Source organism: Onthophagus taurus, chromosome 6 (assembly GCF_036711975.1).
Source record: "Onthophagus taurus isolate NC chromosome 6, IU_Otau_3.0, whole genome shotgun sequence".
NCBI classification, from domain to species: Eukaryota; Metazoa; Arthropoda; class Insecta; order Coleoptera; family Scarabaeidae; genus Onthophagus; species Onthophagus taurus.
In genome coordinates this window covers 21,944,876-21,958,053 of record NC_091971.1, presented here as the reverse complement: position 1 = coordinate 21,958,053, position 13,178 = coordinate 21,944,876, and the positions used below count along the sequence as shown (strand labels likewise).

Below are 13,178 nucleotides of genomic sequence, written 5' to 3'. Positions count from 1 at the left end.
TCCGTGTTATTTCTTCTCCTGTGTTTTTAGTTGTAATCTTTTGTCCGAGATATACGAAATGCTCTACTTTTTACACTCGATTTCCTTTCCATTAACCATTATTTTATTTTTTTGTTCACAATTTACGTACATTGCTTTTGTCTTGCTCATATTTATCTCGAGACCAGTTTGCTTTCCTCTTCTCGATATTGTTTCTAGCATTTTTCTTACTTCTGTTTTGTTTTTTCCTATAAGTACTAGGGTAAACGCACCAGTGTTTGACCTGTTAAGGATTTTTTAATGTCAGTGTTTGACCGAGCCATATTATTTTTCTTGTAGATCCCTCTGCCTTTACATAAAATGATCAAAATATGATCAAACACACATCTGATTCATTTAAAGTTACTTACCCTACATATAAAATATAACATCATGAAGTAATATTTTTTTAAAATTAAAAAGGAAACCAGTATTTCGCATTTAGTGTTTGACCACTTTGATTACCGTATTTTCTCGAATCTTATCCGCACTCGAATCTAATCCGCACCTTAATTTTAAAAATGCAATGGTGGTAAAAAATCCGCATTGTAATCCGCATTTGATTTTAGAGCATACAAAATTTGTAAAAAGGATGCGGATTAGATTCGAGAAAATACGGTACATTACTTGACCAATATCTAGTCTTTGATCTTAAAACCGTCAATGTTTGACCGATTCTTAATATAATATTCATTTTCATAATTTTTTCATACTATTTTGTTCACAAAAAAATGTTTATATTTTTTGACTCTTTAAGAACATGTTTTGAAACAGGAGCAAAATGCTCTTGACTTAACTTTTCACCCAAATTTTGTGTTTTCCAACTTGGTTTTTTAAACAGGAAAACCCCTATCTGCTAAATGAAACAACCATTCAACCAGCAGTTTTTCTTCATCAGAATTTAAAAATGCTGGTGGGTCGATTTTCCTCTGCACTGGTGTTTTTCCGTTTTCTTTATAATTAAGATTTTACTTTGGAACGTTAAACATCTTGGCTGCTTTTTCATAAGATAAACCCCCACTTCTAACATCGAGAGTCTTTTGAAGATATTCACTATTTTTAATCTTAGGCTTCGTTGTCATATTGGTACTGAAGAAACGTTAACCTGATTCATATTTGCGAAATTTTATATATAGATTTTCCATTTTTTATAATTGACCACTATAAGAGTCAGCAGTTTGACCAACCTTTTATCCTTGTAATTTTACAGACTCATTACTGCTTAAGTACGGTCAATTACTTTTATTGTTATAAAAAAGGTTTAAAAAAATAGAAAAGAATCAAACATTTACACTTATATTTATATTATGCTTAAATATTTATAAAATTTAAAATCGGTTAAAAAACTCAGTTTTGAGTGTTTGTGTCCTATAAATGACCAAAAGAGGAACCAGTAATTGGCCGCATATTTAAACTGATTGTATCTCACTTTTAAAGTATAAAAGTTTTGGTCAAATACTAAACAACTTAAACGGGAAGATATAAGTTTTAAAAACAGGTATTACACATTTTTCCATTTTATTAATCAAATACATATAAATCCTTGTGAGATTATAAAACAACCAATTCGTCTAGTATTTGACCGTTTGGTCAAACACTAATTTTTAATTAAATTTAGAACTACCAGTCATTGACCGGCTTTATTTCAACAAACAATTAATTAAAGCGGTATTTTTTTAATATAACCAATAGAAAACATTATTAGATCACTGGCAAACAAAAAAAAACATCATACATGCAAGTACGGCTGAATAGTACTACCCTGTTTGGGCGAATTTCTAAACATAAAAATTACGCTTTTTAGCACGATGCGAATAGGCCGGCAGTTAGCGCGAAATTAAACAACAAAAACTCAAGAACGCTATGGTCGTGGACTTTTTGTGTACTAGGGAGTGGAGAGGAGACTGGTGGCTATTTATGGATATATTTATATTTTTTTAGATATTCCTTGAATCCTTATTTGCTAAATTTTTTTACAAAAACGGTCAAACACTGACCGTCATCAGCAAACTTTAGCCTGTTCAACCATTGCCCATTTATTCTTATTCCCAAGTCTTTCCATTCTTCTTCTACAAACATTGTTTCCAATACTGCATTGAATAGCTTTGCAGAAATCATGTCACCTTGCTTCAATCCATTTCCTACAGTTTAGTTTTGAGTTTTTATATATATAGTTTAATATACGAATGTACTGGTCTTCCATACTAGTCGTTTGTATTAGAGATGTTACAAACTAGTATTTTTGTGGAACAGGTACAATATGTTTCTATTCTTAAAAAGTAACAGTTCCAAATACCTGTTACAACTGTTCCTCTGTTCCAACCGTTATACATTAGTATATGAGGTATACTATACTTAACCTGTGCCTATATGTAATACTAGTTTGAGTACAGTAGACTTACCGATAAAACCTGGGCTTCATAGTGCTATTTTTTCGTCTTAATTAAAAAGATATATCGGTTCAACTCCGATTTTCATTCCAACAAAAATAACATTTTTTTCGATTTTCTGAACCGTTCCGAGTAACAAATTTTAAAATTTGTTTATAATAGTGTACTATACGAATTTTTATAAAAATAAAGATAAGATGGGGAAATAACTAATTTAAGCCGCTTCGGTACATAAAACTTCTGCTATAAGATAATGTAAAGACACCAGATATATATTATTAAATCGTTTAAAACGAAATAAAAAGATATTGTTATAACAAAAGTGCAGTTAATTCAGTTAAGTCCGATTTAGATGCTTTTCACCGTGATAAATAGTTTGTTTTTCTAAAGATTAAATGAAGCGCCTTTTTTGAATTCTTATAATCCTTATAATATTATTAAATTAAACTAAAATTATTTGCTTAATTAATAATTATTAGTGGATAACAAACTTAATGGTCAGTATAACAATAAGTAGGTCAGTAAAATAAAAGTACAATTTAACTTTAGTATAAATGAGTTATACGTTCCAATATCAGTTTAATTGATCATGTATTTTTTTGTAATAACTGTTGTTACAAAAAAATACATGAAATCTTTGTTGTTCTTACCCATACCGCATAATAAGTAACGTAGAGAAGAAATCGATAACGTTTACAAAACTAGTATTTTGTACCTGTTGTTTTTTAAATTTAGTAACTGTTCGAAGGAACAACATACAAATACCTGTTCCAAAGTGGGGTAGCAATGTTTCTTAGCTTCTTGTACAATTTTGTATGATGGAAATTTGTTAATATCCTTTGACTTTATAATACAGTACTGATGTCTGCTTAACTTTGCATCAACTATCATGGCCGATGCCTCTTCCCCTGACAGTTGCTTCTGTAAAGTCGTTTGTTGTTTAAAATTTTTGTACGCTATTTTATACTTCTTTTATCACATTTGAAGTTTCTATTTTCCCACAACTGTTTAAACTCATTTGAGTAGCATAACTCAACTCATCCATTGAATATTTATCTCGTAAGTGTTGGGTTTTTTGACGTTTTGACCCAGTAAACAAGAAACATCTGTGAAACATTTCAATTTTAACGTACAATGAATTAAATGAAACATTTTACAACTACGTTTCATATACGTGACAGATACGATTGTTACGAAACGTATCTAAAGATATGTATCAAATATATTTCAGTAGGAATATTTATGAAATATCATTAAAATATGTAGCAGAAACATTTCATTTGAAACATTTCTCTACAAATGTCTCTGAAACATGTCTGAATATCTTCATCAGCGCCTGTGAACGTATGCGCATGTTCCAGGACGCGGTTACTCATCAGCGTCTTGTCACGACTTGTTCTATTGTGTTTTGTTCTGTTCAGTTCTGTTCTCAGTTCCTTCGAATCGTTTTCTATATATCTGTTCTGTGGCTCGAATATTGGTTTAGAATGGCGCAGGTAAGTTTCGTATAAGTTTTTTTATATATCACCACTAGGTTTAGTTATTTTAAAATTTATCTAAAAATATTCTTGTTTAAAATGGTGACTTAAATCTTGTGATTGAATTTAACCGAAGAATATTATATTGACATAAAGTTATTCCTTAACCAACGCGATGTATTCGCTGCGACGGCGATTGTTACGCTTGATAATGTTGTCGACACGGCGGCAAATGAACATGCACAAACGTGCCCAAACCGACTTTTTCAACTATCAGGTGACAACGACAAAAACCGTGGGTGTAGCGATACTTTCGCGTCGGTCTGGACTGGTGTGAAGTTATCCATAAATCCCAGCAATAAACTTAAAACATTAATAATTCCGTAACTAATACGATTTGGGTAACCAAATTTCACACAGAGGTCACTCTTACCCTCAAGAACAGCTTACCACCCCCATTTGGTAAAAAAAATTTGTTTCAACCCCCAGCCCCGAAAAAGGGATGTTTTCGCCCTGATGGGCACCTTCGAATTAAACCAAATTCTACCACATAATAGAACACAGTTCTAAGTATTTTTATCAATTTTCAAAACACCGTAAGCCCTAACGGTTTTCGAGAAAAAAAATCATTCTTATAAACCGCGGATGGGACTTTAGGGGTGAATTTGACCCCGTTGGGCACCTCCAAAATTGATGAAATTTTAGGATGATTTAGAGGATGCCTTTAGCGATTTAAATCGACCATCCAAACACCGTAAGGTATAACGGTTTCCGAGAAAAGAAAATTGTTATTAGACACTATAGGTATACAGCGCGGCGCGGACTTTGGGGGTGAATTTGACCCCGTTGGGCACCTCCAAAATTGATGAAATTTTAGGATGATTTAGAGGATGCCTTTAGCGATTGAAATCAACCATCCAAACACCGTAATGTATTACGGTTTCCGAGAAAAGAAAATTGTTATTAGACACTATAGGTATACAGCGCGGCGCGGACTTTGGGGGTGAATTTGACCCCGTTGGGCACCTCCAAAATTGACGAAATTTTAGGATGATTTAGAGGATGCCTTTAGCGATTTAAATCGACCATCCAAACACCGTAAGGTATAACGGTTTCCGAGAAAAAAAATTTGTTATTAGACTATAGGTATACAGCGCGGCGTCGACTTTGGGGGTGAATTTGACCCCGTTGGGCACCTCCAAAATTGACGAAATTTTAGGATGATTTAGAGGATGCCTTTAGCGATTTAAAACGACCATCCAAACACCGTAAGGTATAACGGTTTCCGAGAAAAAAAATTTGTTATTAGACACTATCGGTATAGAGCGCGGCGCGGACTTTGGGGGTGAATTTGACCCCGTTGGGCACCTCCAAAATTGATGAAATTTTAGGATGATTTAGAGGATGCCTTTAGCGATTGAAATCAACCATCCAAACACCGTAATGTATTACGGTTTCCGAGAAAAAAAATCTGTTATTAGACACTATAGGTATACAGCGCGGCGCGGACTTTGGGGGTGAATTTGACCCCGTTGGGCACCTCCAAAATTGACGAAATTTTAGGATGATTTAGAGGATGCCTTTAGCGATTGAAATCAACCATCCAAACACCGTAATGTATTACGGTTTCCGAGAAAAAAAATGTGTTATTAGACACTATAGGTATACAGCGCGGCGCGGACTTTGGGGGTGAATTTGACCCCGTTGGGCACCTCCAAAATTGACGAAATTTTAGGATGATTTAGAGGATGCCTTTAGCGATTTAAATCGACCATCCAAACACCGTAAGGTATAACGGTTTCCGAGAAAAAAAATTTGTTATTAGACTATAGGTATACAGCGCGGCGTCGACTTTGGGGGTGAATTTCACCCCGTTGGGCACCTCAAAAATTGACGAAATTTTAGGATGATTTAGAGGATGCCTTTAGCGATTTAAAACGACCATCCAAACACCGTAAGGTATAACGGTTTCCGAGAAAAAAAATTTGTTATTAGACACTATCGGTATACAGCGCGGCGCGGACTTTGGGGGTGAATTTGACCCCGTTGGGCACCTCCAAAATTGATGAAATTTTAGGATGATTTAGAGGATGCCTTTAGCGATTGAAATCAACCATCCAAACACCGTAATGTATTACGGTTTCCGAGAAAAAAAATCTGTTATTAGACACTATAGGTATACAGCGCGGCGCGGACTTTGGGGGTGAATTTGACCCCGTTGGGCACCTCCAAAATTGACGAAATTTTAGGATGATTTAGAGGATGCCTTTAGCGATTGAAATCAACCATCCAAACACCGTAATGTATTACGGTTTCCGAGAAAAAAAATGTGTTATTAGACACTATAGGTATACAGCGCGGCGCGGACTTTGGGGGTGAATTTGACCCCGTTGGGCACCTCCAAAATTGACGAAATTTTAGGATGATTTAGAGGATGCCTTTAGCGATTTAAATCGACCATCCAAACACCGTAAGGTATAACGGTTTCCGAGAAAAAAAATTTGTTATTAGACACTATCGGTATACAGCGCGGCGCGGACTTTGGGGGTGAATTTGACCCCGTTGGGCACCTCCAAAATTGATGAAATTTTAGGATGATTTAGAGGATGCCTTTAGCGATTTAAAACGACCATCCAAACACCGTAAGGTATAACGGTTTCCGAGAAAAAAAATTTGTTATTAGACACTATCGGTATACAGCGCGGCGCGGACTTTGGGGGTGAATTTGACCCCGTTGGGCACCTCCAAAATTGACGAAATTTTAGGATGATTTAGAGGATGCCTTTAGCGATTGAAATCAACCATCCAAACACCGTAATGTATTACGGTTTCCGAGAAAAAAAATCTGTTATTAGACACTATAGGTATACAGCGCGGCGCGGACTTTGGGGGTGAATTTGACCCCGTTGGGCACCTCCAAAATTGACGAAATTTTAGGATGATTTAGAGGATGCCTTTAGCGATTGAAATCAACCATCCAAACACCGTAATGTATTACGGTTTCCGAGAAAAAAAATGTGTTATTAGACACTATAGGTATACAGCGCGGCGCGGACTTTGGGGGTGAATTTGACCCCGTTGGGCACCTCCAAAATTGACGAAATTTTAGGATGATTTAGAGGATGCCTTTAGCGATTGAAATCAACCATCCAAACACCGTAATGTATTACGGTTTCCGAGAAAAAAAATGTGTTATTAGACACTATAGGTATACAGCGCGGCGCGGACTTTGGGGGTGAATTTGACCCCGTTGGGCACCTCCAAAATTGACGAAATTTTAGGATGATTTAGAGGATGCCTTTAGCGATTTAAATCGACCATCCAAACACCGTAAGGTATAACGGTTTCCGAGAAAAAAAATTTGTTATTAGACTATAGGTATACAGCGCGGCGTCGACTTTGGGGGTGAATTTGACCCCGTTGGGCACCTCCAAAATTGACGAAATTTTAGGATGATTTAGAGGATGCCTTTAGCGATTTAAAACGACCATCCAAACACCGTAAGGTATAACGGTTTCCGAGAAAAAAAATTTGTTATTAGACACTATCGGTATACAGCGCGGCGCGGACTTTGGGGGTGAATTTGACCCCGTTGGGCACCTCCAAAATTGATGAAATTTTAGGATGATTTAGAGGATGCCTTTAGCGATTTAAATCGACCGTCAAGACACCGTAACCCTTAACGGCTTCAGAGAAAAAAATTTGTTATTAAATTGTACACGTATGTAGACCAGATAGCAGGTGCCTTTAGCGATTTTAATAGATTATGAAAACTGCGAAACTCTTAATATTTCATGGAAAAAATAAATTTTGTTAAGAAAGGCATTTTGTAGTTTTATGAGCTTTTAGTCGTTACTGACAAAGGGTAAGAACTCCGCCACGTGCAGTTACAAAAGGCGCAGGTATTAAGGAAAAAATATGTCCATATTTTTTGCATTATAAGTGCATTCCGGGAAAATAGTTGCCGACTTATTCGGCGTTGTTTTAGAGCGCCTTTGTTTTTTTTTAGATTTTGCCAGAAGGGTGAGGAGTAAACTTATAAATGTGCTTAAACTATTCTATTGGGGACGGAGATCACTAGTTGATATATTTTGCTGTAGTTCGCGCTTTATGGATATTTTATCGGTTCTTTTTAGAATCAATCTGCTTCGATATTTTCGTTAATATTTTTGTGTATATAATATATTGTGTATAAATAAGTTATTATATTTATATATAATATAAATTATAAATTACAAATGTAGTTATATTTAATTAAATATATAATATATATATATTAATATTTGGCGAGGTAACGACGTCTTCATTTAGAAGCGCGAAGTTAATAAAGAAATAGTGATATTCAGAAACTTATTTTTGATGTTAATAAATGTACAGGGAATTCCTTTTTAACTTCTTTTCAGTAAAAAGGTCACTTAAGCAGGTACGTGGCTTACGAGTTAGTGCATGGTAAGTACACTTACACCGGCTTTGACCAATCATAGCCATCGATATTACTGTAACACAGGTAAGAACTTAATAATATATAAAGGTTCCTCAGCTATTGCAGAGATCAGTTGTTCTGCTTATCTCTTGTTAAAACCAGTGACCAGCGAAGATGCCGACGAAATTACTGTTTCGACTTAGCAGTAGGCGGTCAAACAATACTAAAACTTTTGCGGCGCGCAAAGTGTATTCCAAAAACATGTTCCCCTTGGTTTTGTGGAGATATTGTTGAACGACATATCGTTATAATGATAGGAACTAACGATATACTCCACAAAACATCACCATCCCAACTAAAGTCCCAATATTCTCACCTCTTCCGCTTCCTTCTTTCCTTAAATCCTAAAGGAATACAAATTTGCACAATTCCTCCCTGCAAAAACTTCGAGTCTGTGAACGTAAGATATTATAATTTCTATGTCATGCTATAAATAAATACTCTCTATGCCTTTATAGGAAATCAATCATTACATTCGACGGTTTTGTGCTGAAAAGCAAATCAATTGTACCGACATTGAAGCAATTGTTAACAGAAACATGATGGAAGGGTAACACAACGTGAAAATTTTTCTTTTCTTATGTGTTTAATACAAATTTCTACACAGGGATGGCATTCACTTAAATGAACAAGGATTGGAAGCGGTTTGGAACGCGGTAGCAACTAATTATAATAATATTCTCAATCCATTACACAATTTAATTATAAGTAAAACAGACCATTAATATAATAAATTTCATTCTTTATCAAAAGTTTTTTTTTCTATCAAAAATCCACTCTCCAAATCATCCTAAAATTTCAGACAATCTCGGAAACCGTAATACATTACGGTGTTTGGATGGTTGATTTCAATCGCTAAAGGCATCCTCTAAATCATCCTAAAATTTCGTCAATTTTGGAGGTGCCCAACGGGGTCAAATTCACCCCCAAAGTCCGCGCCGCGCTGTATACCTATAGTGTCTAATAACACATTTTTTTTCTCGGAAACCGTAATACATTACGGTGTTTGGATGGTTGATTTCAATCGCTAAAGGCATCCTCTAAATCATCCTAAAATTTCGTCAATTTTGGAGGTGCCCAACGGGGTCAAATTCACCCCCAAAGTCCGCGCCGCGCTGTATACCTATAGTGTCTAATAACAGATTTTTTTTCTCGGAAACCGTAATACATTACGGTGTTTGGATGGTTGATTTCAATCGCTAAAGGCATCCTCTAAATCATCCTAAAATTTCGTCAATTTTGGAGGTGCCCAACGGGGTCAAATTCACCCCCAAAGTCCGCGCCGCGCTGTATACCGATAGTGTCTAATAACAGATTTTTTTTCTCGGAAACCGTAATACATTACGGTGTTTGGATGGTTGATTTCAATCGCTAAAGGCATCCTCTAAATCATCCTAAAATTTCGTCAATTTTGGAGGTGCCCAACGGGGTCAAATTCACCCCCAAAGTCCGCGCCGCGCTGTATACCGATAGTGTCTAATAACAGATTTTTTTTCTCGGAAACCGTAATACATTACGGTGTTTGGATGGTTGATTTCAATCGCTAAAGGCATCCTCTAAATCATCCTAAAATTTCGTCAATTTTGGAGGTGCCCAACGGGGTCAAATTCACCCCCAAAGTCCGCGCCGCGCTGTATACCGATAGTGTCTAATAACAGATTTTTTTTCTCGGAAACCGTAATACATTACGGTGTTTGGATGGTTGATTTCAATCGCTAAAGGCATCCTCTAAATCATCCTAAAATTTCGTCAATTTTGGAGGTGCCCAACGGGGTCAAATTCACCCCCAAAGTCCGCGCCGCGCTGTATACCTATAGTGTCTAATAACACATTTTTTTTCTCGGAAACCGTAATACATTACGGTGTTTGGATGGTTGATTTCAATCGCTAAAGGCATCCTCTAAATCATCCTAAAATTTCGTCAATTTTGGAGGTGCCCAACGGGGTCAAATTCACCCCCAAAGTCCGCGCCGCGCTGTATACCTATAGTGTCTAATAACACATTTTTTTTCTCGGAAACCGTAATACATTACGGTGTTTGGATGGTTGATTTCAATCGCTAAAGGCATCCTCTAAATCATCCTAAAATTTCGTCAATTTTGGAGGTGCCCAACGGGGTCAAATTCACCCCCAAAGTCCGCGCCGCGCTGTATACCTATAGTGTCTAATAACACATTTTTTTTCTCGGAAACCGTAATACATTACGGTGTTTGGATGGTTGATTTCAATCGCTAAAGGCATCCTCTAAATCATCCTAAAATTTCGTCAATTTTGGAGGTGCCCAACGGGGTCAAATTCACCCCCAAAGTCCGCGCCGCGCTGTATACCTATAGTGTCTAATAACACATTTTTTTTCTCGGAAACCGTAATACATTACGGTGTTTGGATGGTTGATTTCAATCGCTAAAGGCATCCTCTAAATCATCCTAAAATTTCGTCAATTTTGGAGGTGCCCAACGGGGTCAAATTCACCCCTAAAGTCCCATCCGCGGTTTATAATACTGATTTTTTTCTCGAAAACCGTTAGGGCTTACGGTGTTTTGAAAATTGATAAAAATACTTAGAAGTGTGTTCTATTATGTGATAGAATTTCGTTTAATTCGAAGGTGCCCATCATGGCGAAAACATCCCTTTTTCGGGGGTGAGGGTTGAAAAATTTTTTTTTTACCAAATGGGGGTGGTTAGTTGTTCTTGAGGGTAAGAGTGACCTGTGTGTGAAATTTGGTTACCCAAATCGTATTGGTTACGGAATTATTAATGTTTTAAGTTTATTGCTGGGATTTATGGATAACTTCACACCAGTTCGGTCTGGGTATGTTCATTTGCCGCGGCTTCGTGTTGACCTGGCGACAACGTCATGCGAAACAATCGCCGTTACAACGAATAAATCGCGTTGGTTAAGGAGGAGTTTTAAACTTTTTCCATGACCGAATTCTAATTTAAACATACATTTTAGTGGCAGTTAGGAAGAGCTTCCATTTAACTGATAAATAATATGAAGTGGTAGTAAGCAATTGGTTACGACAAGCGAATTTACGTTATAATAGGCGAAATAAGGAAACTGCAGATGAGATAATAAAGAATATTGTTATTTTCTTTTAGTATTCTTTCTTTCGTTTACTCGTCGCAATACGGAAAACGTAGTGCAAGAATCGCATCTCAAATATGAAACAAATTTAAAAATTTTGTGTTGCCATTTCTCCATATATGTATATTTTATGTAGTTTTGTACTTTTATGTTTTAGTTTTATGTAGGTTATTTAAATTTTAGTTAAATTTCTTAGTCTTGAACAATCATAAAAAGATGATGAAAGAGATCCCCAGCTTCTTCAGACTACAAGTAAAGAAGACCTTTTTACAAGTAAAAAGCCTAGGCTTTTACAAAATAAATATATATAAGTATATAAATAAATATAATATATATATAAGCTTATTGTTATAAGTGAGACCACATGTTGTAAAATTCTTTTTATCAAGAAAAATAAACAATTCCACGACTGTTGTACATCGTTTGTGGTACATTACTTGTTTTATTGTATTATCTGACATGTAAATTGTCATGTAACTGTTTTTGTAAGTTATTTTGTAATACTGATAGTTTCTCTTCATAAAAAGAATTTTACAACATGTGATATCTCCAATAACTAAGATAAAAAAAATGTTAAATATATTATTATAATTATTATTATTAAATATATTATAGGTATTCTTTATTTGTAGTCTGAAGAAGCTGGGGATCTCTGGCGAAACATCACAAATATATGTGTATTAATTGAAACAATGTATCGTTTGAGAAAAAAAAATTCTTTTATATATAAACAGAAGCAAAAATAATTAAAAATACCACTAATATGATCTAAATTTAACTTTATATTTAAATGACCTACATAAATTATTGGAATGTTTATGTTTAATTTGTTTACAAATAAGAATTTTATTTTAGTTACCATTTTAATATATTTTGTATACATATTTACTAAATATATTTAATGCATACCTACTCTTATACTTACTTTATATGTCCTATTCAATGAGAAAACAGAATAGTAGAAATTATTGACTGATAATTTTGAAATTTGGTACAGTAGGCGGTAAGTAACAAGTATCGTACCATATCGTACTTCTATTATTATTTTTCCTATCTTAAGGTATGATTTTGTTGCAGCGTCCACCGTCTGCGCCCTGGGTGGTATGCTCAGAAATGCTTCCTCAGCATATGCATATCTTTTGAGGAAGCATGTATGAGCATCTTGTCCAGGATGCAGACGCTACACCTCAACGAAATTATATCTTTACATACATATGTACATCCCTGAAACGTCAACGAAACCTTTCAGAAATTATTTTTAAATGTTTATGATACATACTATTAATGTAATGTAAATGTAAACAAAACATTACAGAAATAATTCAAAACCATTAATGAAACATTTCAGTAGTGTACCGTAATTGTCAGCTGTATGTAGCAGAAACGTTTCAATAAAACATAAAAAGGGTCGGACATTAGCAGTTTCAGACACGTTTCATCTATGTTTCAGAAATATGTCGAAGAACGTTTCATGTTTCAATAATATGTATCAGAAATGTTTCTGAAACGCAAATTTGTTTACTGGGGAGCGATCAGAACTTTCCGAAAAATTCAAATTAGGTCGTTCAGTACTTTTGGATTTAAAGGCATAATTGGGAAAGTCCACTGTTTGCTCCAACCAAGAACGATTTTTCTTTAAAAATGCCTTTTTTCCTTGACACAGCGTCCCATCTTTTTCGATATTCCGACATAAAGAGATAAAATTAAATTTAACTCTTTCT

The 13,178-nt window shown here is 35.3% G+C and overlaps 2 long non-coding RNA genes across 2 annotated transcripts; one reads left to right on the top strand and one right to left on the bottom strand.

Moving 5' to 3' along the window:
• The first annotated feature begins 8,509 nt into the window (after window positions 1-8,509).
• On the top strand, window positions 8,510-9,121 carry LOC139430253 (uncharacterized). Its single transcript, XR_011640717.1, has 3 exons — window positions 8,510-8,769; window positions 8,828-8,919; window positions 8,977-9,121. It is a non-coding gene; the product is annotated as an uncharacterized lncRNA (long non-coding RNA).
• Window positions 9,122-12,561: 3,440 nt separating this feature from the next.
• LOC139430252 (uncharacterized) lies at window positions 12,562-12,807 on the bottom strand. Its single transcript, XR_011640716.1, has 2 exons — window positions 12,737-12,807; window positions 12,562-12,681 (listed from the first exon to the last, which is right to left on the bottom strand). It is a non-coding gene; the product is annotated as an uncharacterized lncRNA (long non-coding RNA).
• Window positions 12,808-13,178: the final 371 nt, after the last annotated feature.